This window comes from Lonchura striata, chromosome 6, assembly GCF_046129695.1.
Source record: "Lonchura striata isolate bLonStr1 chromosome 6, bLonStr1.mat, whole genome shotgun sequence".
Taxonomy (NCBI): Eukaryota; Metazoa; Chordata; class Aves; order Passeriformes; family Estrildidae; genus Lonchura; species Lonchura striata.
Window position 1 is genome coordinate 34,788,319 of NC_134608.1, and position 23,461 is coordinate 34,811,779.

General features: G+C 39.9%; 1 protein-coding gene across 3 annotated transcripts in view; it reads left to right on the forward strand.

The window, feature by feature from the left end:
- Positions 1-6,425: 6,425 nt before the first annotated feature.
- Positions 6,426-23,461, forward strand: part of SIPA1L1 (signal induced proliferation associated 1 like 1) — a 199,426-nt gene continuing 182,390 nt past the window's right edge. For 2 of the 3 annotated variants that reach the window (XM_021543123.3, XM_021543124.3), the window contains exons 1-2: positions 6,428-6,494; positions 6,881-7,071. The gene's annotated coding sequence lies outside the window, so the exon portion shown is untranslated. Of the gene's footprint in view, positions 6,495-6,880; positions 7,072-23,461 lie in introns of all 3 variants that reach the window. The other variant, XM_021543125.3, reaches the window with a different exon arrangement.

Below are 23,461 nucleotides of genomic sequence, written 5' to 3' on the forward strand. Positions count from 1 at the left end.
ACAGTGACTACTCCCTTTGCTATGGAAAGAATGATACTGAATATTTAGAGAGTTGCCAAAAGCAGAATAAACAAACTGGTACAACAATTTCCCTTCTCTATCTAATATGGTGATCTTGGAGTTTCAACATCAGTACTGAAATCCTCAGACAGAATAGTCTTTCAAACGAATAATATCTATTTGAATGTAATTTTTGAAGAAGCAACTTACTCTGCTGAAAAATGGAAGCTGCTGATACCACAATATTATACTCTTGTGGTAACAGTATCATCTCTTTTCATGCAATATAACTGTTTCTTCCATAGTAATTTAAGCCATAGAATCATGTCACTGCAATTTGTGATTCTAAGAGAGTTCTCGGAATATATCCCAGCACTCTCAGTGATTGGCAGCTTGGTAAAAAGTGCTAGGTAGCCCAACTATCCATCAAACAAATGAGTGGCAAGTCATTTGGAATTTCTCCCAATGCTATTCAGTTTTCTGTAGAATTTAATTCTGTTGTGTGTAGGAGAGGTTTCCCAAAGGTTAATAACTGTGTCATTCTATATTTTGCTCAGAAAACTGAGAGCTAGAAAACCATATTTCAGACTAATTGTATATAAAATACTTTAAAAAATAGTCACCTTGAATTATGGAAACACAAAACTGAAATGTATCTGAGGGCTTTTTTATTTTATATTTTCTTCAGAATGAATCATTCAAATTTGTTTAAGAATGCTGCTCAAACTTTCTAGAAATTTCTAAGGATACTCGGTTTTGTTTCCCTCCCCTTTTAAATGAATGTGCTGTTAACATCAAAGATAAGACTAGGAGATATGAACAGCCCAGAACCCTTTGCTAGAGAGAAACGCTTGCTACAAGTAGAAATGAGAGGGCATTCTTTAATTTTGAGATGTTGCCAACAGAAGGGGTGCTGCTCCTTTCTGCCAGGACTAAATTTTCCTTGAATACAGAGCATTGGGTTATGTTTCTCTCTGGTCCATATCAATCTTCAACTACATGTTCCACTTCCTAGGCACATGCTATAGGCATGCTACTGTAAGCTATTCTTGGGGGGAATGTTCTCCATGGCTACTGCTGAAATTTTGCCATTTACCAGAAAGGAAAGGAAGGATTTCTGGTGCCAGAGCATTAAAGTCAGTACTGAGACACTTTGGACTTTACACAAACATCATCCAGAATGTGTTCTTCAAAAAACATAGAAACAACCCCCGGGGCAAGAATTCAAACTGCATTTCCTCTTTCCGGCTCACTTGTCTTAAATATGATACTCATTTGCAGAATAAAATGGACCTCCTTCTCTACAAAGTGCTCAGAAAATCTATGAAGATATGCCAATTTAAATATTACATTTTAACTCAGTATGTGAGCCCCATCAGTGAAGAACAGTCCTACAGTCCCACAGAGAAGGAAGACTCAAGGGAAACAGGCAGTCAAAAAAGAGAGTTCAGTAGTCTCAAGGTAAAAAGGCAGCTGAACTGAAATTGTGTCCTTTCCACCGCTACCACACTGTCTTGTAATCGGGTCTTTTCCTTTCCAGTCTAGTCCTTGAACAACACTGATGTGTTTGTGCCCCAATTCTGAGGTTCAAGTCGTTTCTATCCAGAGGAAGCTGCTGCTGCCAATGAGTGAAGAAATCCTACGTGCCTGCCCTCTCGGCTCTTTGCTTCTGTTCCTGTATTTTGTCCTATCTTGTATCAAACGTTTATGAGGCCACAGTCTAAACTGGATCAGGAAACTGATCGGTCTGAACACTTATTTTCCTGCTGGGTTAGTCTCTAGCTAGGAGAAGGTCTCTGAGTTAGTTTGCTGTAGAGTCACATGAACAACCGTGCAGCACAAAGGTTGGGGCAGCACAGGGCAGGAACAGGCAACCAAGAGGAAGAGGGAGCAGAGTGTGGAGAACACAGATCTACTTCCATTAGCAGTGCCTGTGAATGCCATCTTGTGCTGCTTGAGCCTTACACCAGGGAGCCTGTGGCTTGATTTGCAGCAGTATTCACAATTACAAGTGAATTCCTGGGGAGATGTGCTTCTGGAAAAGAAGAGCTATCCCTTCCTAACCACGTTGGAAAGCCAGGTGGTAGCTATTTGAGCTATGAAACGGGGACAGCAATATCACCTTACAGGAAAAATGCATTTGTTGCTGTTTGTGAAACACTCTGTTCTGATGAACACTCCAGATCAACCTAGTTGGCAACACATCCAGCTGTCTTCAGGGCTGGTGTACAGCAGTTTGCAGAAAGGAAGGCATAGAACTTCACTGTGATTTTCCAGGCTTCAGAGAAACGAGGGAGAAAGTTATATAATCATGTAATTGCAATTCATATTATAGAGTGGCTATGCCCAAGAAATTTGAAATAAAGGTACATGAAGATGGTGTTTGGGATTTATTACTTTTGAGTATTTGAATTTTCATCCCTAATCATGGGAAGGGAGTTTTTATTAAATAAAGCAGAGAAATTCTTCTTATGTTGTTTTAAAACATTTGAATGGTATGATTTAATGGCTGACATTGTATCACATCACTTGCAAATTTGAAACAAAGCACCCTCTCTCCAGAAACATCCCTGCTGTTTTACCTTCTTGTCGGCAAGAAAACTTTCTAATTTTCCTTCTCTTTTCTTGCACTTTCTCCTAAGCCTGTAGTACTATGACTCCTTGACACATTATGCTGAATTACTGTACATTGGTCTAACCAGCCATATTCTTGCTCCAGGTACTAAATTAAAACCAAAAGGTAATATCAAAATAATATTTTTAAGTATTCTGATGTGCATCAAATAAAATGCAGGGTTTTTTTTTTTACAAAAAACCTTTCAGCCGAGATTATTAACTGTGCCTTTATTTTTGAAAAGCCTTCTTGATTCATAAAGTTAATGGCTATGTCATGCCTCTGTAAGTGCAGACTTGAGACATGCTCTGAATGTGTGTTTTGCAATTCTTTTCTGAGGAATTTACAGCTGTCTAGGTCCTAAGTGGCTCCCATTAGTACAGTTTGTGGGCTTTTTTCTCTATTCCAGTGGTTTGGCAGACCATAGAAATGCATAAGAATAACGCAGATCCTTGTGAATTGTGAGAAAGAGGCTGCTGACTGCAAAGCAGGACAGACAGGCTTGGCAGGAGGAAGCAACAATGTGGTTGGGTACCTTTGTGAGCCCACAGCTGAGAGGTCACAAAATTCTGGCCTGTCAGACTTCACATTGATAATTTCATTTTGTACTTCCCACTTGACAATCCCTTTGCACCAGCCTTCAAGCTCACCTGCACACTTTGTCCCATGTGCTGCTTTGTTGCAAATGCTCCTGCATTCTTTATTTTCAAATCCTTTTTGAGGGAAATCCTTCAATATTTCTACAATGTTAAATTTACCAAAGTGTGAAACATTTCCTTGCATTTATAAAAAAATACATTTTTCCCACTTCTAGCTAATGTGTATTTCTCACATTGAGTTTTAATGACTTAAAATACTTTTATGCCCTACTGGTAATTACCCGTTCCAATTAAATGGAACAGATTTACTTCAGGATGAATTCTTATAAGCTGCAGAAAGCATTGCTTTAAAATGCTCTGAAGTCCCTTAGAGAGTTCAAATGACTGTATTAGTTGCCTAGAATTATAACTGGTGAAGTCAGGGAGTGTTTATATCTACTTGATGTCAGAAAAGGCCTGTTGGTGAGTGAAAAAAAGGAGAAAAAACCACAGAAGTTATAATTCACAAGATGCTGCCTTTTCCTGCTAACACTGGCTGAAGAAGTTGCCTCTTGTCCCCGTCCCCAGTGCCCCAGAGCAAAACTGGCCTTTCCTTATCGCAGTGTAACTGTTTATGTGATAAAAACTGGATCACTGAGATGATCCATATGAAAGACGGTCCTCTAATCCCCAGGGCAGCAATGCTAGAAAACACTCCAAGAACATAAAGCCTTCCCCACATACAGAGACTTCCTGAGAGCATGAATGTCCTGGAATGCACTCATCTTGGGCTCTATCTATTTTTCTGGGGAGATGTATATCCAAATTGTAATGCTTCTTGGAAGGGTGTTCTGGATACAAACTTTCACATGTTCATTGTTCATCAATGAATAAATGATGCAGTTTCAGGGTGGTTCAGGTTCCTAGTCAGATTTTCCCTGTCCTTCCAACAGCTCCGACCAGCTTTACTCAGAAACAGTCCTACTATTTACCCTTTCATAAAGCCAAATCTTCAGAGAGCAATATAAATATTAATTAATTTACACTCATCTTGCTCTTCTAAGGTAAATAACTGTCTCATTTTCCCTTTTTGTTTAAAGGACAATACTAAAACAGAAATTAAGTGACTTGCCTATGGTAACACAGCAAGTTAGTGGCAGAAGAAGGGCTGGCATTCAAAAATCACTGGAGTTTTTGAGGCTTGTCTTTACATAGGGAAACCAGCTGTGCATCCTTCATTCTGTTACAGGTAGTCAAGCAGACACTGGTGTGTGACTGCTCTATAAATGAGAAGAGAGCCCTTTTGTTCTGGAATTAGGTGTGCATTATTGAGGCAAGATAATTATTTTAGAGTAAACCCCCTGTTATCCTTCTTATTTTGATCAGCTCTTCTGATGACTTTCTTACATAGGCTGGAGGTAAACTCTAAATTCTGCTTCTCTCCCTACCTCAAGCCTAATTGCTAATTATTAATTACTAATTATTAATAACTGTTTATTATAAAGACACAGAAAAGTTTGCACTTCCACAAAAAGAACACATATTGCTCTTGAGTGCTGCTGCCCCCTAATCACAGCTCTGGACAGGGAGCGTCATGCAACAGGGAGAATGTGATGAGAACAGCGTCTCACACCAGCAGCCCTCACCACAAACCCCTGCCGAAGCAGATGTCAGCCTCCAAGGCCCGGGATTCAGGGAGAAACCGCAGGGGCCCAGGACAGGAGCCAGCTCCTGGCTGGGCTGCAGGCAAGGGTGTGTGCAGCTAGCACACAGGCTGGGCTGTGCGTGGTGTCAGAGCCTCTCCCTCCCTGTGCGCCCCTTCTGAGTGCCTGCCTCATCTGAAGATCTGACGCAGCAGCAGAGTGTGAAGGAAGATCATACAAACCATTGGAGAATGTGCTAGCCTCATTAACCTCATTAAAGAGCTTGCAAGCCAGAGCCTCACTATCTAAATTCCTCTGATGAAGGCAAACTCAAAAACTGCACACCACAGTTGCTAATGCTGCAGTCACATCCAGTGCTGTTGCGTGTATGAACCTGAGGCCTGTAAGCCTCTTCCCTTTATAGGACTGGGGCTCCAGCTGCCAATAAAAAGTTTTCATTTAAGTGAAAATCACAAAAAGCCACATTCTTTTAAAAGTAAAAAAAAAACACTTCAGGTTTGTGACATAAGAAAAATATATTTAAATTCTGAAAATATTCCTGTTTTTTTTTTTTTTCCCTAGCTTTTCAATTCTACTTTTTCTTCCATTCCAGAGCAGCACTGGGATCAGTTATTTGTCCATCCATAATGTTTCTTCTTCTCAGGAAAATGAGTTCAGGATTATTTTTTCTGACCCCATAGCACCTGCAGGAGTCATGATTTCAAATTGAGAACCTGTAGAAGTGTGATTACTCTCTGGAAGCCCAGATATTTTTACAGTACCAAACACTGTGATATTTAAACATGAGTCCTTAAGATCCATTAGGAACATCTTCAGAAGGTATCAAGCCATATGGATCCGTATGCAAGTTTTGTTGGTCTTTGCTGTCTGGACATTCCTGGAAAGTGAATGGGGTGTGAAGAGAGAATGTCTGCTGCAGAGCAGCTGCTCACCGCAGCTCCGTTGCTCTAGCTATCACCATGCTGCACACTGCTGGAACGTCGCCAGTCCAAATCACCGTGTCCTAATTTCAGGGAAAGCTTCACTTAAAGTGGTTGAACTGAGATTGTTAATGTTCTGCCAAGCCAAGGACAGTAACAACCACTAGCATCCAGAATATGATACCCGCAGCTTGTTTTCAAAATTCTCACCATTTGAAAACTCAGCAGCGTTCCTGCAGAAGGAGGAGTGATATTTACGTATGCTATTTTTCAGATGTGCCTTCCCACATCTTTAATTTGTTATCTGTGATGGATATCTAAGGGAGAATCCATTTTAATTTGACTGGCAGCAAAAGAACTCGGGATATTCTTTCAGTATGGTAGCGGTAGGTTGTGTTAGCAACTACAGCGACCTTCTCCCTACAGGTCTCCAGGAGGCTGGAAGTGCTGTAAATACCAAAATGGTCAGGAGTCAATCGGAACGCAGGGAGCTCGGCCTGAGCCGCCCGCTGGGCCCGGCTTGGCCGTTGCCATGGGAACGCCGCCGGCGCGCGGGCGGGCAGCGGGCGGCCCCTCTCGCGAGAGCGGCGGCGGGCGGAGCGCGGCGGGGCGGGCGCGAGGTGAGCTCATCCCGGGCTGCGCGGGCGGGAGCGCCGCGCTCAGCCCAGCCCAGCCAGCGGAGCGGAGCCGCCGGCAGCCGCCGCAGCAACTTTGTTGGGTGAGTTGCGAGCGGGAGCGTCGAGCCGGGGCGAGCTGCACGCCGCGCCCCCTCCTTCCTGCCGCGGGGAGCCGCCGTGCCGTTGGCCGAAGGGCTGTGCGGGTGGGTGTGCGGGGGAAGGGTAGCGGCCCCCAGCCCCGGGGCTGCGCGGCCGCCTGCCCGACGGGGGTTAACGGGGCCGAGGGCAGCGGGCTCCGAGTGAAAGTGGCCTTGTGAGCTGCCCCCCGCCGCAGCGCCCAGAGCCGGGCGGGGGTGCCTGCCCTGAGCGCCCCCGGGGCGGTGGGAGCCTGCCGTGCCGGCGGCTCCGGAGCGGGCCGGGCGCGGGTCCGCCTGCAGCGAGCCGTGCCGGGTGCTAGGTTCCGGATTTGTGTTTTTTTTCTCCGCAGGAAAGGCAGCCCCGAGCGGGAGCGGCGGTGGCCCGGCTGCGCTCCGAGGCGGCGGCTCCGCGCTGCCCGTCCGTGCGGAGGCGGCCGCGCCGAGGGCGCCCTGCGGCGGGGGACGCGCTCCCCGCGGCCCGCAGCGGCACACGCTGCTCGCCCCCGCGGCTCGCTGGATAACTTGTCTCTTGCTCGCCCCCGTAAGTTGCACTTGAACCTCTTTTATTTATTTATTTATTTTTTTATTTCCTTCTCTACTTTTTATAGCCAGCGAGGGTGTAGTGGGACCGGTTTTGTTCCGAGCCGGTGCTGAGACCGCGGTAATGATAACAATTAGGTGATTTGGGGGCAGTGCCGGTGGGGATGTTCTGAATGCTCCGCTCGAGGAGGCGGGGTGGAGGAACAAATGTTTGCGGATGGTTGATTTCTTCACTGGGAGCCTGGAAAAGTGGGAAAGCAGGGAATGCCTTAAATCGAATCTTAAGGGGAAGGAGGAGGTGGAGAAGCAAGGAAAGGTAGATGAGAAGGCGAATGATTATCTTCCTAAGCCGAGTTGGTTTGCTCTTTCCCTTTTATATTGCGTGAAGTCCTGATGTTAATGTTCTCATGCTGTATGTAAAAATAACTGTATTGTCTGTACCGGATAGCTGTGATGCAGCTTCAGCTCATGCAATGAGGAATGTACTCATTCATGTCTGGTACAGCAGCGACACAAAATGGGAATTGCTCAACTTAATGAAGATCTCCTTGTATAACCTTGGCCACAACATCTGTATGTTTTAGTTTGAGGAGGCACGTTTTAACCCATTGAATAAAACAGAGGCATTTTTTTTTGATAATACGGCTTACCAAATCGTGTTTTTAAATTTTTACCTGCAAAATCGCTTTAAAAAATTTGAGTGATGCTGCTTTAATGAACCCGTTACTGCATGCTGAATGAAGTGCATCTGTGAGCCGGAGCCCTAGTTGATAATACAATGCAAATTTGTCTTCAGAGTTAAGGTGTCGGATTTCATTAGGTTCCAGATCTGTATGGATAAAGCAGGATTGGTATTTTCTTTAGAAAGCAGCCCTTTCGTGATGGGATTTTGATTGATTGTTTTTATTTCTTTTTCTAACCATGGAAATTATTGTTTCCTTTAAAATAAGGCATATACCAGTTTTGTAAAAAGGAAAAGAGTTTTTGCTGCAAGTACTAATTGGGTAGCAAGTATCTGTGTTCTCTCAGGCGGAGAGTTTGGTTGTTATTTATTTGGAATGTATTGCTGGGCTAGACTCCATTCCCCTTCAGCTGAAGTGGAGGGAGAGACATGTGAAAGTATTAAGGTAGAAGTTTGTGGCAATTGTAATCACAGAGATCTCTAAAGTTGTGTTTCAATGTCAAGGCTTTTATGCCTTAGGCCATCAGATGCCATACCAGTTACTAATGTAGAAACAGTGTGGGAACTTCACAATAATTTTTTCTTGGTTTCAAAAAAACAACCCCATAGGTTCTATTTAGGTAAAGCTAAAAAGAAAAATTTCTTGATTGTTTTGTGTGTATACTGTGTCTCATTTTGGTGATAGGAAGTTAGGGATAGAAGATTTTTTTCACCATTTTAAGTGTTTATTTATGGCCAGTTGATTAAAGGATGTGCACTTAGTTGCTCAACATTGCATTAAGAAGGTTTTACTGATGCTAATAAAGTGCTTAGTTTCATCATTGCTATTTGGGATAGGCATACTTAGCTCTCAGTTGTGGTTCATAAAACCTCATAGATCATGAAGTCAGAAGCAAAATGGGATGTCAGCTCTGGCTATTGTAGGGCTGCAAAAATTTGCTTGATGAAAAAGGCTAGCAGGTGTAGAAGCAAGCACTGACACAGACCTGTGGAAGGGTGGAGCTGCAGCCAGGAATGAAGACTTAATATGAGGACATGCAATTAATTATCTATTTTTTCTATAATAAAAGGTATTATTGTAATTTCAGTCATGCATCATTGGTTCTAGGCTGGAAAAACTTTTTTTTCCCTGCTCTCATGTTTTATCTGAAATGTTATTTCAAGGTTTGGGATTAAGTTTTGGATTGTTGTTTTAAAAACCATGTCCAAATGTGGCCTCTCACCCTCCTGCAGCTTTTCAAGGAGTGCTTTTTTTTCCATCATTCTTATAAGCATTCTGCTGGCACTGTGGGAGCATTTTGGTCTTGTGTAGCTCTTATTGTCTTCTCAGTTTTGTAAATCTGTCTCAAATATATCCTTTAAAATGTCCATTTCAGCACTATTAGTTTTGCTACTATGGAGGCATTTTTTATTTGTAAGATAGGAAAACAAAACTTAACGTAGAATATTCCAACTGGTTATTTTGAACTTTAGTAAGGTCATGAGGATAATTTTAGAAATATGTTGGGAAAATGTGAGGTAGGCTAGTAAGAGAATAGGTTGAGGCCCAGTTGAATTTCTTTTCTATTCCTCTGTTTTGTCCTATAGCATGTCTATTGTAGAGGAAAAAAAAAGGAATAGTTTTCTCCATATCAGTAGTTTAATCCCTTCAGCAAGGGGGTTGCTGCAAGCTATTGAGTTCTTATTGCTACTGGTTAGAAATCTGGGATGCCCTACTGGGGTAAAGAAGCAGAGCTTCTGCCTTCATCAAAATTTCAGTCACACAAGTTAGTTTCCCTAATGCTGATGTGTTCAGAGGTTGAAATTTATTCTCGTTGACCCTAAGTGTTGGTTGTTTTGCAAACAGTTTTGATCTATTGTTTCGTTGGCTTTCTTGCCTTCAGGCAGATTCCTTTTATTTCTCCTGAACTCTTTAATTTAGATATTTTAAAAGTCAATAAGAGATCATTTAATCTTAATTTTTAAATATCTTTTCTCTGTTTACTTCTTTATCTGTAATTTAGATTTTTGTTTTATTCATTTATTCTGAGAGCCATTTGTTTAACTTGTTAACAAGTTGTGACAGGAATACAACAATAGTAAGTGCAGTTATTTTTTATCAGTGTAAATACATAATTTTAAGAACTGCTAGGTGAGGGTTTTGTTGATTTGGCATGTAAAATCAATCATATGCTCAGTATCTTTCTGTGAGTGAAAAAAGTTACATTGTTCTGTATTTTATGTTTCCAGGGAGATTTGACTTCAGTGACTTGATTTCAATTATATCTCTCCTAAATGGCAGTTTTTAAGTAATCTTAAGCTTTATATTTCACAAGACTTCAGTGTAGTATTTGAATGAGGACTCTCAAGCTGGAGGTTTATAAAATGGGATTTGATGGCTCTATGAGACTTGAGGTTTTCTCTAATGAAAGGCAGTCAGTGCTTTTTCGGGGTGCAGCCTTACCAGCAATGATGAACCTATGGCTTGATTGTAAACCTACAGATTATAGTCATTGGTGAGGCTGAATGACAGTAATTTTTTATTTTAAATTCTTATGCAGCTGGCAGCACAAGACTAACACAGTCTGTAGCAGTTTTGGTGTTAGCTTTGATAGTAGTTTTGCACTGTGAACTTGGGGAAACCCGTTGGGAGTTGTAGAGTCTATAACTATTTTTGAATATGAATCAGCAGATAAAATGGTTTTAGATGTCTGGTTTTTGCATATGTAAAGCTAAATTATGTCATTGTCTTAGTCTCTTTAGTATTGGATTCTGTGGCTCAGTTTACTGAGCGAGTTATTTGATTTAGAGTCAGCCACAATTCTTTTATGTTAAGTGAGGCTAAGCATTTATGTCTTTGTGTTCTTTATGGAAGCATGTTTTAAAGAGCACTACTTTTGAATGCAGGGACAGAACACTTTTCATAATCTTAGTAGCTGTTGAATTGTATGATTGCTAACCAAGTATTTGTCATGGTTCTTTCAAGGGTCTGACTCTGTGAGTGGAGTGGAGTCCTGCAAAGCTGTGTGTTCACGCTCCTTCAGCTTGTGCTGGATGCTGCAGTGCAGTAGTCATAGTTCTTGTTCCCTTCATCGTGGATGGCTGTCTCTTTCCAAGAGAAATCAAGTTCATCAAAATGCATGGCTGTGTAGAAAACTTTTCTGAAAGTGTATTATAGAGAAGGAGGAGTTGTTACTGGCACTAGTGGTTCATGCATAGGCCTGAGAGGCACTTCGAATTTTTTGTTGATGTTTTAATAGTCTTTTACTTTTGGTCTTAGGGTCTGTAGAATGGGAAGAATGCTTTCTTCAGGTGGATTGGAGAGATTAGTGGAATGATTTTTGAAGACCAAGTTTTATTTTATAAGTTTTCAAAACTTAGAGAAGCTACTGGTATGTATCATATAGTTGGTTTGTTCTTTATTAATCCATATTGTTTACTTACCGTGCTCAAATAGCTTTTGGAGGTGTTTAAATTTTGTGTTGTTTATTTACCTTTTGAGGTCACAGGATTTGTACCTCAAAATACTCACATAAACCTCAGAGAGACTGATTGTTATTTTATTACTGCAGCTGTGAGATGTTAACTTTGAACTTGTGCTTTAACACAGACTTTTAATTTAGTGAAGCTTCTTCAGTTAACCCTAAAACAATCCTGTTTTTCCTATAACTTGTAATGTTATAGTTGATTAAATATTCAACTAACCAAAATCATCGGGGAACAAGTTCTTCTTCCAGGCTGCTCAGAGGTATGGGTCAGAAGTTGAGCATAACTTGGACAAAAGTTGCCTGTTGGATCTGCCTGTGAGAGTTATGTTTAATTTGCTTGGCTGGATTATTTTATGGATTTTAATATTTACTTTTCTGGGTGGGGGAAATTGGCAAGCATCTTCCTTTGCTGTGTAGGCTGCCTTGCTGCCTTCTCTGTGCAGTGGAGGGTGAGGTTCCAGGAGGTGCCAAGGGCTGCTTTTGTAGCATGGCCCTGTTCTCAGAGTTTCTCCAGTCATGATGCATTTTACAGCACCATAAGCTAAGTCAATTGTCTTTTGACTTTTGAATAAATAATAACAGGCTTATTGTATGCTGATGTGATGTGAAATAGGATTAATACAGACCTTTTTTTAAGAGTGGCAGATAGTATCTGTAAAACAATTGCTGTGGTGGCAGAACTTTCTGTATGCCAGCTCACATCAGCAGCTTTGGTACATATCTTGGGTTTTCTTGTTGGCGGTTCTAAAGACAGCTCTCTTTGAAAACTTTCAGACACTTTTAATGCATGCATTTTTATATTTGACCAAAGGTTGCTGTTGTGGTTTAACCCCAGCCAGCAACTAAGCACCACAGCTTAGCCCCAAGAACATTTTAAAGTTGTTCTTGGAACTTTTTCAAATGATTGCAATTTTATTTTTGTATTGTTTTTATGATTAAATACTGGATTCACACTGTCTCTGGAAGTATTTGGCAGATCTATGTTGATTGGTGTTTATGGGAGAGATTATTTCCTGTTTTAAAAGTTTTTTTTTCCTTTCTTTTTGTGTAAAAATGTACTTTCATTTGATTTAAAAATTGCTGTTTTATATGCATGGTTTTGTCACTTGGTCTTACTAGAGCAAATAATTTGGCACAGTAGACATGGCTCTCTGGCTGAAGGTGGGGGCATTAAGTCTTGTGGATGAAAACTTTTTGCATTTGAGCAATTTTACTTCAGACTGAATTTAGTTTGATCTCCTGGATTGGATGTTCCCTACAGAGATGTGGTTTGTTGGCTTGGACCTCTGTGACCATTAAGGGTTGGGTCACATTTGGTGAACTTCTGGGCAGGGATTTTTAGCTCAGTTTCCTCTAGGGGAATTCTGGTTTATGGACACCAGAAAACCTATAGAAATTAAAATAACTAATTCTGAGGGTGAGAGCATTTAACAGACCACCCCAGAGTTTGGTGAATGTCCATCATTTGAGATGTAAAGCTTGACAGGACAAAGCCATGAGGCCCAGGAAGCAATGTGGCAGCCAGCCCTGCTCCAGTGGAGGTTGGGCCCGGGTTAAACCTCTGTGGGCTCTGCTGACTGCTAGCTGGTGATAGCTGGAGAGCTCCTCAAAGGGCACTGCTGTTGGAAGTGCTATTGTAGGTACAGCTTAAACAACTTCAAGAAAGGAAAAACCATCCTTATAGCAAGCTTTTTTTATTACTCATGTGAAGCACTTTTCCTTTGGTGTCTAGCCCAATTAGTGCCTCTTGCAGCGGTAGCAGCAGCACTGCTGGCAGCTCTCAGGTTGCAAACCTGCGACAGGAAGCCCCCTTTCCTTTATCTCCAGGCACACAAGGGGGGCAGTGGGTTTTGTGTGTACTTAGTTATTTTTCCTCAAGAGACTCATGTAAGCAGTAACATACACATCTTGAACGTTTGCCTTTTGGCAGTGCCACAGCATGAATTTGCTCTTGCTGAAGAAACTGGCAAAGATCAGACTTTAGTTTTTTCTTTCTTGCATTTCTGAAGTGTAACATAACTTTGTCTGCATATTTAAAAATTAAAGAAGACAATGGGTGATGAAACTCAGACTGCAGGCTTAAACACGTTAGTGCTATATAAAAGTCATTACAGTTCTTATCTCTGAACTGTTTAAAGATCTCTTTTTGTTTTTGTGGACATGGCTTCTCTCCTAATTTTCTGAATTGCCAATCTATTTTTTTTTTTTTAGCTTATAAAAGCTAAAATGTCAGATACTCTTTTTGGAATGTTTTTGCACATGTCAAATAGAAGACAATACTAGACTTCAACAAATAAATCCTGGAGAGCCTTCCCTCCTTCTGCTGGATGCAGTTGAAATTTCTAGGAGTATTCTTCTCAAATTGTAAGGGCTGAAATAGGATTTTATGCTTTCAGTCCATGCTGAAGAACTGCATAATTGTGCAGAAGAAAGATATGGCATTTTCATGCCTTGGAAATAAATATATTTTCATGAATGACATGATACTGGCACTGATAATCTGCTTCCCATATGTATTTAACCGCTTGTTGTATGAATCGGAATAAAATAGTTCAATAGACTGCACTGTATTGATCATGCAGCAGCTGGAAGAAAGAGCAAACCATGATGCTTTCCCACAGCTTTTGCTGAAGAAAATATTTAGAAGTAAGGAGAAAAGGAGATACTTCTGTAAAAGCTGTTAACATAGTTTATCCTTTCCTTGGATGTTTTTTTTTCCCTTGAGTCTCTCCCTTCTTTTGCAGTCTTTGAAGAAGGAACTATTGACAGAATGTCTGTTCTGGTTTTGTTTAACCTTCCCCCCCTCCCTGATTTCTGCATTGTCTTGTAGTGTAGTCATTGACTCGTACTCAGCCTAGCTCTGGGAATTCCCAAATCTAGTACTGTTTATTGCATTGCCATACAGAGGTGGTAGGAGAATCTTTGCTAGGATGCCTCTGTTAATATAAACAAAAGGAAAATGCTAGTGTAATCTTAAAACATGCCATCCGTTTCAGATTGAAAAGGCTTTTTCAAAAATTCAGATCTGTGAGTTTTTAGTGCTTACCTGTACAGTGACATGAGTGTTGGTGGTGGTCTGGAGACCTACCTGCCAGAGACACTTCCACTCTGCTATTTGAGCTGTGATGCACTGTGGAATAATTTGAGAGCCTGAAGTTAAGTCTTGCCTTATTATACAGTTACCACCCAATCTAGGTAAAGCCAGAAGATCTGCAGAACCTCACAGGGCTTTTTATCATGTGCTAAAATGAAATCATCAGAACTTTTTAGAAATCCTGTACTATTGTACTTTTATTTTCAGCTGGAACTTTTTTTTTAAGTTAGTTAATATGCTAGATAACATTTGAGAACAGGGACAGATTATTGTCTCCAAACAGCAGTTTTGGGATTGGTTGTGAACATGAAATAGTGTACTATGTGTTCTAGACTTAATCACTTGTATATGCAGTGTTGATGCTGTAAAGACTTTCAAATTTGTTGGTAATTTAAAGTGCAGCTCCTATAAAACAAAGGTGTGAAAATAAGCAGTTATTAAATGTTGCAAAAGGTGCTAATCATTATTTTAGCAGAATTTACTAATTATCTCCTGATTGTTGACATCATTAAATATATTTTTTTTTTAGTATATGAATTGATACTTCACTGAATTGAGGTTTTCCATTCTTGCATTGATGTACCTTTTTTTTTGTGTGTGTTAAGTGTAATGACTTGCCTCAGACTGCCAACAACTTTATGCCTGCCAAGGGCAAGAGGGCATGTATTGTGAATGTATTTTTTTAACTGAGATATAGAATGCATCAGTTCTGAAAATAAGAGGGGGGAAGCAGTTATTTTAATTCATTTAATTGCAGTTGTGTGAAGCTGGCTAAATTAAAAATAATTATAGGCAAGGTAAACATTGCCTCTTGTAGAAGCATGGATTGGCCAGAGATAAAAAATGTCTGAAGTGCTGGATAAGGGAAGAGAGCTTAACTCCTCCTTATTTTTTGTAAACCTGCACTTTGCTTGAAAAAACCCACAAAGCAATTAATACTAGTGATCAAATATTCCCAAGTAAGGTCAAGCTGTCTTTATGTTCTTGAAGCATAGCCTCAAGTGACGTAGGACTAAACAGACCTCACAAACTGATACAAGTACTAAAATTAAGGGGTAGTTGAAGGAATTCTTAGATAAAATGCTCATGTAATCTTTCAGTTACAAGTAATAGGAAAAAGTAATTAGAATTAACAAGAGTCAAACTTGAAGTAATTGTAAAATGTAGAGCTAGTGGACAGATGTAAAATCAATTAATGCTTTGATAATTTACTTATTTGGAACATATTGGAAGGTAGTGTTGTGAACATCAGGGATACTGTAAAGGATAAAAGCAATCTCAAAGCATCCAGAGTTAGCATGGCTAATGCTTTTTGGTAGAGAACAGTACTGATGAAAGCATTTTTTTGATGTGTGTTTAAATATTGTAGCTAAAACTGTATGAGCAAGTGAATCATGTAATCTGTTTCTGCCTCTCTCTTCTTCTCTCCTTTTCGTAAGTGTTACAAATTATAAAAGAAGGGTCCAGAGATGTCTCATTTTCTAGCTTCAAAAGTGAGAGAAGAGTTGACAATATGTTTGAAGGGAGGTGGGAGAAGAATTGGGACAACTCGATAGAAATGAAGCTTAATGCTTAAAATTCTGACTAGTTTCTTAAATTTGGATCCTGCTTTCCTCCAGAATGCTTAGTTTATTTTTCCAGGTGTTGTCAGAAAACAGAACTAAATTAATGCTTTTTTGAAACATCACTACAAATTAGAACTTTATTCCTTGAAACAGAGAAGTTACATGAGCATTGTAAAAACATTGTATTGGCTTGTGTGTTTTTTCATATTCACATTTTTACATGGGGAAAAGAAGAGGACTTGTAAAACAGTGCTGTCTATTTCACTGGCATTTTACAGGTTTCAATAAAAACTGCAGCAGTATGTGGGTGTTACGTGCTTGCAAGTAAAGTAATTTATTGTTAGTGTTTAATAGTACTTTTGAAAATGAAGTAATGGTATATGTAGTATAATACAAAATATCCCTAAGTAGTGGTTGGTTTCAGCATTACAGTATTTTCCTGTTCCTGGTGAAGGAGGTACAAAAACCTCTTTGTGTTAGATGTTCAAAGCTCTTTTGCCAGGTAGAAAAATTCTTTCTGAAGGTGGTTGTATCTTTTTGTTTTGAATCCAGTGTTAGTGCTGAGTGACTGTTCTGTTGATTTAAAAATATTAATAGCAGTAGATATCTTGTTTGCTGTAACCTCTCTTTGTTATCACGTTAGTACTTAGCTGAGATGCCAAAAGTTCTTGAAATAAATTACAGCTTCAAGCAGGTTAGGTGCTCAAATACTGGCACCCTGGGTTGCAAGTCAGTGTGTTTTATTATCCCTATGCTCAAAATTTTGAACCTGAAAGACTCAGGATACTATTGAAGTGCCACTGCTGTTCAGTTTATAATGATGTTAATTAGTGCTGAATGTCATTAAGATGAGCATATGCAGTGTTAATGAAACTACTTCTGAAATTAAACTGTTGTCATTATCTCACAGAATGGCTGTACCAAAAAGTTGTTTGGCTCTGCCTCACAAGGAAGATAATTGAGAAGGGCTTACAGCATGGAGCTGTCCCTTGGGAATGGATCATCTGGTCTTAGTTTCCTCTTCTGAGACACTGGACAGTCAGAGACTTGGCTGCAAAGGGAAGGACTGGTTTAATAGCAATATACAGCTCTGAGCACACGCTCTTCTCAGGGCCTTTGCTTGTCTTGTGAACACAAATGACTTGTCCAGTCTCATGATTACATGTAAGGAACAAACTGTTGCTTCTGGTAAAGGTTAATGTCATCTGATCTGCTCCTTTTTTGCATCTAGGAAAGAAGGGATTTTTGTAGGAAAGGTTTTGTAAATGGTTTCTACTAGACACAGAAACAATTACTTCTGGAATGAAGCTGGTTCCTTTATATCTCACTTCTCCGTCTCACTTAGTTTTAAACTATTCTACCTGTCTTGATTTAAAATAAAGGGGAAATGAATCAAGCAGGATAATTACAATATTGACAATAGGGAGGTATTATGCACTTGTGTCTGTACTTTCATTGACTGGAAAAGGCCGAAGCCCTAATTGGACATCTTAGATCTTGGGCAAAATACAGAATCATCTAGGTAACTAATGTGGTGCAGCATTAGTTGCATGATAGTGGTGCTGCTCTGCATTGCGTGCACTCTATTTATAATGAGAGGTACTAATGAGATTGTATTTTGATGTGACATTACTGTAATGTCAGTGCCTTGTGTTCCTTCATTAGTTTATCTCATTGACTTTGTGAAGTAAGGAAATGAAGGTGCCCTTGAGCAAGGTGTCCTAACACATACATGAGAAATATCTAGTAATGTTCAGAGCAGAAGCTGCCTTGGGCTTTAGATTTCATCCTACTATGGACAAATTTATTTATTACTAGCTGTAAAGCTGTGCTGGAGATTCTTGTGCCAGCTCAGATGAAGGCAGGGACTACATCTGTACTTGTCTGCTTTTTGCTTCCAAGAGTGGCTCTGCTCAGCTCAAACTCTTGCTGTTTGCTGGGAACAGTCCCTGGCCTCACGAGATTTCGTGTACATCATGGCCCCTTAGTAAGCTTGAACAGAACCATGAGAGTTATGGATTAAAGCTTAGACCTGTGCCCTGGACTTATTTTATTTATTGTTATAGCTTTAGCTCTCAGTGCCTACATGGCACCATGTAATGCTCTGCTGGATTTGTAGTTGCACGTGTGTAGCATTTAATGGCAGGAGCGTAGCATTGCATGTGGCTAGCAGCCTTTCCTCTTCAGGCTCAGGGACAGTGTTGGGCTGATGTGGCTGTCGCCTTTCTGGTTCTGCCATTAGTCCAGCAGTTTTAGGTCAAAAGTCAGAAGAGCAGTGCTACCAGCACAGTACCTGGCATGCTGCAAATTAAAGTAATACTGAAATAGACTGCCTTGAATTTTAATTGCTAGATTTCCCTGTTTTAGTGAGCTCTTGTGCATCTTGACTTGTAGCAATAGAGAAGGTCCATAAAACAGCAAAAGGAATCAAACAGAATGCATAGAAAATGCTTAGAAATCGTCAAATCTAAGGCCATTAAAATGTATTTTAAAGTATTCCTTTAAATCTGAATTAATATCTGGTGTAGGCTCTCATGATATCTCCAGAAAAAATTGTGTTCAGAAGTTATCTGTGAGGTACTGCCTGGCTGTACTTCAGGGAGTGTCTTTGTTGACACTGCACCCTGTGAGAGGCAGCCAACATGCCTCACATTGTCACTGGCAGGTTTTCTATTTGAGCTTTTCTCTAGTTCTAGCAAATGCATGGATAGTGTTCTTCAGCTCAGCACTAGCTTGGGTAGCTGTGCTGCATGGCAGTCACTGCTGTGATTGCAGTGGCTGTGTTCTGCATTTCCTGTAACAGCTTTGAGGCAAGGTTGCTCTCAAAGTTTTTGGTTTGCTGTGGAAACCCTTTGGAATGGTTATGCTGTTTGTGTTCCTTCCAGTTTGCTTTCTTCCTTAACACTTCTTTCTTCTCCCCAACTTCCTAAATATTTTGTATTTGCTGGGGTTTGGTTTAGCCCTTTATGAGGTCTTAAAATGTCCAATAGGTTTTGTAAAGGCTAATGAGTGAGTGAGACCGAGTCTCAGCAGTGCTAAGAGGTGTAGCACACTCAAGGATGTTCTAAGCTGCCAGAGAAGCTGTGATGAATGCAATTTCATGGGAAGAACTTCAGCTGAAGTGTATGTGGTTTTATATATCAAATCTGAGAGAGATTTGAAGGTACCAAGACCTTGTTAGTTCATGTAATTGCTTGTCCAGTCTTCCTTCCGGAAAAAGTGCAGAAGATAAATGTAGTGGGAGTCTGTAGTGGTGTCTGTGTTTAGGTTGCTCAATAGTTTTAGCTGTAGCTAAATGTCTTACAAGATCTCTTTCTTTCTTTCCTTCCAGTATGGCTAGTGCTACTCTTGTGTGAGCAGCTTTTGTCTATTTTTGGCAAAGGAAATCACTTTGTATCAGGAAAATGTCTTTTTTGCCTTGGAGTATTTTGAAATACCACGCCCCTCTATTCCTGCCCCCCCCCCCCCCCCCCCCCCCCATAGTGTAACTCTTGAACTTTGAAATACTGGTTACCAAAAGCTTTTTCATAATACCTTTCCTCAAGAAGAATCTCTTAATGTGCTACAGAGATGAGTGCTTTAAGGCTCAACCTGCAAAATTCTGTGAATGTCAGAGGAGGATGAACACAAATGGGATCCTGTCCTCCCAATTCACTCTTAGCAGACCCTTCTGACTGCCTGTGCTTACTGGCAAGTGCCTTGCAAAGCTTAGTTGAAAAGAGGTGGTCTGATGAGTGTGAAAGATGGTTTTATTCTTGGTTTTGCTTGTCTGACCAAAACGTAAGCATTTTTTTCCTTCAATTTTTTTGGTTTTGTTTGAGAAATTAAGCAGTGTCATTTTGTACCTGGACAGAGAATGCAGAGGTTAAGTGTTTTGGGTCTCACTGGACAAGTGGTATGAGAAAGGAGTATCCCAAAAAGAGCATCCTGACTTATAAAGTTAGAATCTTATGTGGTTGTAATCCTTTTGATTGTTGGACAGTAAGCCTGCAGGTAAGGCAGAATTTGTAATGACTTATTTTTCATCTTGAGACTGACTAGAAGATAGTTGCAGTGTGAGATTTCTTGTGTTGTAGAGATGCAAAGCCAAGTGTTTATATCCATCTCAGAAGGGGAGATCTTTGAATAAGCTGCATATTGACTTTGGTTGTCTGCAACAGTGGCATTGTGGGGAGCAGTAACGGGGCCAGACTCCCCTTTCTGTCTCTGGGAACTCAGCACCTGCTGTAGGATGTGCAGTCTGGGCTCAGTGAGCTCTTGCTTCCATTCCATTGCTCCTGAGATTAGAGATCTTTGATCCCTCTTTCCTTCTGGAGTTGAGGAGAATACTTGTTCATGTGCACTGACTATTTGCATGGCCTAATACTAGATTATAGTTATTCACAGATATTCTAGGATAACTTTGTTTTGAGGCTGCTGTAATGGTTTTGCAGTTTTGGTGACAGTGTCTGTCAGCCTCACCCTTTTTCAGGCATTCAGTATTAATCAGCACTGGGTTGAAGAAGTGCTGCAACACAAAATAAATGCATTTAAGTTCCTTCTTAGTAAAAGGAGGAAAGAGCAATTGCACACAAAGTCATAAAAGTTCATGTGAAGAGTATGTAATAATATGTATCCAAACTTAAGGTTACTGAGTTAGAACACTGGTTCAGTGATGCTACAAGCAGGACTTTAGGACTCCCACTACTGGGTCAAAAGTACAGTAGTCATAGCTAAAGTATCAGTCTCTTAAATTATTATGTTGGCTTTAATAAAAACAGCAACACCAGGTAGCAGCATGGCTTATTTGCATTACATGTTGATTATTTAGACCACTAGGATACTGAATTAGATCTAATGTAATTCCCTACCACTGATACCAGTTTGGTATCGTGTTCTGCCACACCTGATAAAATTTGAGCATGTGCCTAAATCTCATTTGGACCAAATTTATCATGTTTGGTGATGTGATAGTGCAGAGATTTGCTGTAAATGCTTGTGAAGCCAGTATTTCATCTCCTGTAGCTTCCTGACAACTTTATCTCTACAAATATTTGAGAAAGTGCACTTTTCAACTTTTTTGGACCTAACAAATAACTGGTTTTATTCAGTGTTTGAGTGGTTATAGAAGGGTTGGTCTTTGCATACATTGTGCAACCACTGTTGTCTCAAGTTATGAATGGATGCTTTCAGACATGCTAAACTGATCCTCATTGTATTTATCTTTTTGTTCATCATCCATTCTTAGTTATGCCAAACCCAAAGCCTATTTCTAATTTTAAAAATAGAAATATAGAAAATAGAAATATTTGTTGTATTTTTAGAAATTTCTATTTCTAAAAATAGAAAAAATAATTTAGTCTTAGTTAGGCAGATTTTTGCTTGAATTCTCTTTAATCTTTTTGATAGGTATGAGGCTACAAAGCTTTTTATCTGGAGAATGCTAAAGAAAGGAAGGGGCTGTTAGAGGAAAAGATTGTAATGGGAATGTAAATGTTCTGTTTGTATCGGTCTTATTAGACATTGCTTGGAAATTGAATCTCCTTCTGAAGACATTTACATGTTCCAAGTTCTCAGTATTTGACCTGATTTTATTACGAGCTGCTATTTATGTTTCAAGACATGAATTGGGTTCTTTTAAAGTCTTTTGACCTTTCTTTTGCAAAAGAGGGAAATATAATCTCTCTTCTAGCCTTGTGGCTAAGTGTATTTTTTAAAAACTAAAACAAAATTATTGTAGGGTCTGGGGTGAAACTTCTACAGAATAGGATATGCTGAGGTTCATAAGCAGTGTCTTGGATGCTGTGGAATATCTCTGAATCTATGGTGTCCAGAAGTGCAAAGTGAAGACCTTCAGCTTCAGATAATGTTGGGAGGTTTTTGGCAAAATATTTGTTAAGGGCATGGCTTAAAGTGATTTATTTTTATTTTGAACAATTGGCAGGGTTTAAAATTTTCTTATTATTTTAGTAGAGATTCCATTTAAATGTTTCTATTTTTAAAAATTTTTTTCCCTTCCCAATAGTGGTGTTTATCAACAATGTTGAGGAAGGGGTATTTCTATTTATTTTCATGTATCATGTGCCACAGAAGTGTTTTCTTACACATTCTGCAATGGATGAGCCTTTCCTGACCCTGATTATTCAATTTCAGTAACTTACAGTGATAGTGACTTTAGCTTAGTCTTTGCTGTAAACTCCCTTTATGTAGGTGCAGAAAGCAAGATGATCCCTCAAGCCTTTTCCAAGTAACAAGTGAGGTAGCTCAGCCTGTCCTTGTTCCTTGTGCACTTCAGTCCCCAAATGGCTTGGTGGTCTCTGCTGAACTTTCTTTAGTCCATCTTTGTTGCACTGAGCAGGCCGAAACTAGGCATCTTAATTTAGGATCTCACTAGTGCTGAGTAAAAGTCAATGTCACTTCTAGGTTTAGACAGGGCACCATCAAGCACTTCAAGGCAGATTTTTTAAAATTCGGTCTTATCTAGAGCTTGAGATTGTCTATTTTTATTCCTAGATGCATGAGGAGTCTTAAATTGAATAATATTTTACTATGTTACTTTTGTTTTCAAATAGAGTTTTTTAACATTGTTTGAAGTAGACTTCCTAATTCATAGCTAGCTTGTTTCATGCAGCTGCAGATTAAATCAATGTATATCTCTGCTCTTTGAAGCTTTTTTCTGTCTAAATTGAACTGGCAGTAGTTGCACATAATTCTAGTTGTCCCCCTGATACATTTTGCCTTGTGTGGCATGTTATATTGCATTTCTTCAAGTTAGGCATCAAGCAAACTTGTGGTTGTCTAACTTTCAGTGAAAAAGTAGCTTTCTGCCTTCTTTATTTTTGTTATCAGCTTTCAGTTTATAAATTACTGTTTGTTTGATCTGCATGCAGGGATGCACTTTGCACCATATTTTAATGTGTCTAAGTCAATAATAGTCATACCAGAATAAATGCTTATGGGAGAAACATGAAAGTGGGTATTCTCAGTAACAGTGAGTAGGAAAATGAAGTAGTGGCAGGGAACAGAAAACAGACAATAAAGATATTTTAGTCCAATGCAAATCAGTCTTTTACATGGACCAGTGAAAAAAGATGTTTTGCCGTTGCTACTTGTATCTTTCATCATATTGCTTGTGATGTCTGACAAGCTGCATGATGATGCCAGAGCAGAAGCAAGGTGCCATAGAGCTCTCTTGGTGCAGAGTCCAGGTCATCCAGAAACTGGATTCTTGGTTTAGGTTCAGACCTCTCCTATGGTAATACTTTTAGTCATATAATGCTGAAGACCTAGCTAAAACTTGCTGGGACACGCACAATATTGTTTTCTGGTAGCTGCAGCTCTTGTGCCATGGGCTCTCAGCAGATAGGATCACTTGCTTCATTTATAAGAGAGCACATAGTGTTTCAAGAGATAAGGACAAATCAGTTTGCAGCTTGTGCTTGTCACAGCTGTCTTGCCTTGCACCTCATGGGAAAAGATTTATCAGGCATAATTATATCTAATTGAGACACTCTTGTTATCTTGCCAGTGTTACTTTTTTTCTGTTAATTTGCTCAGTGGACACAGACAAGATAAAAATATAAACAGTGCCTATTTGAATTGCT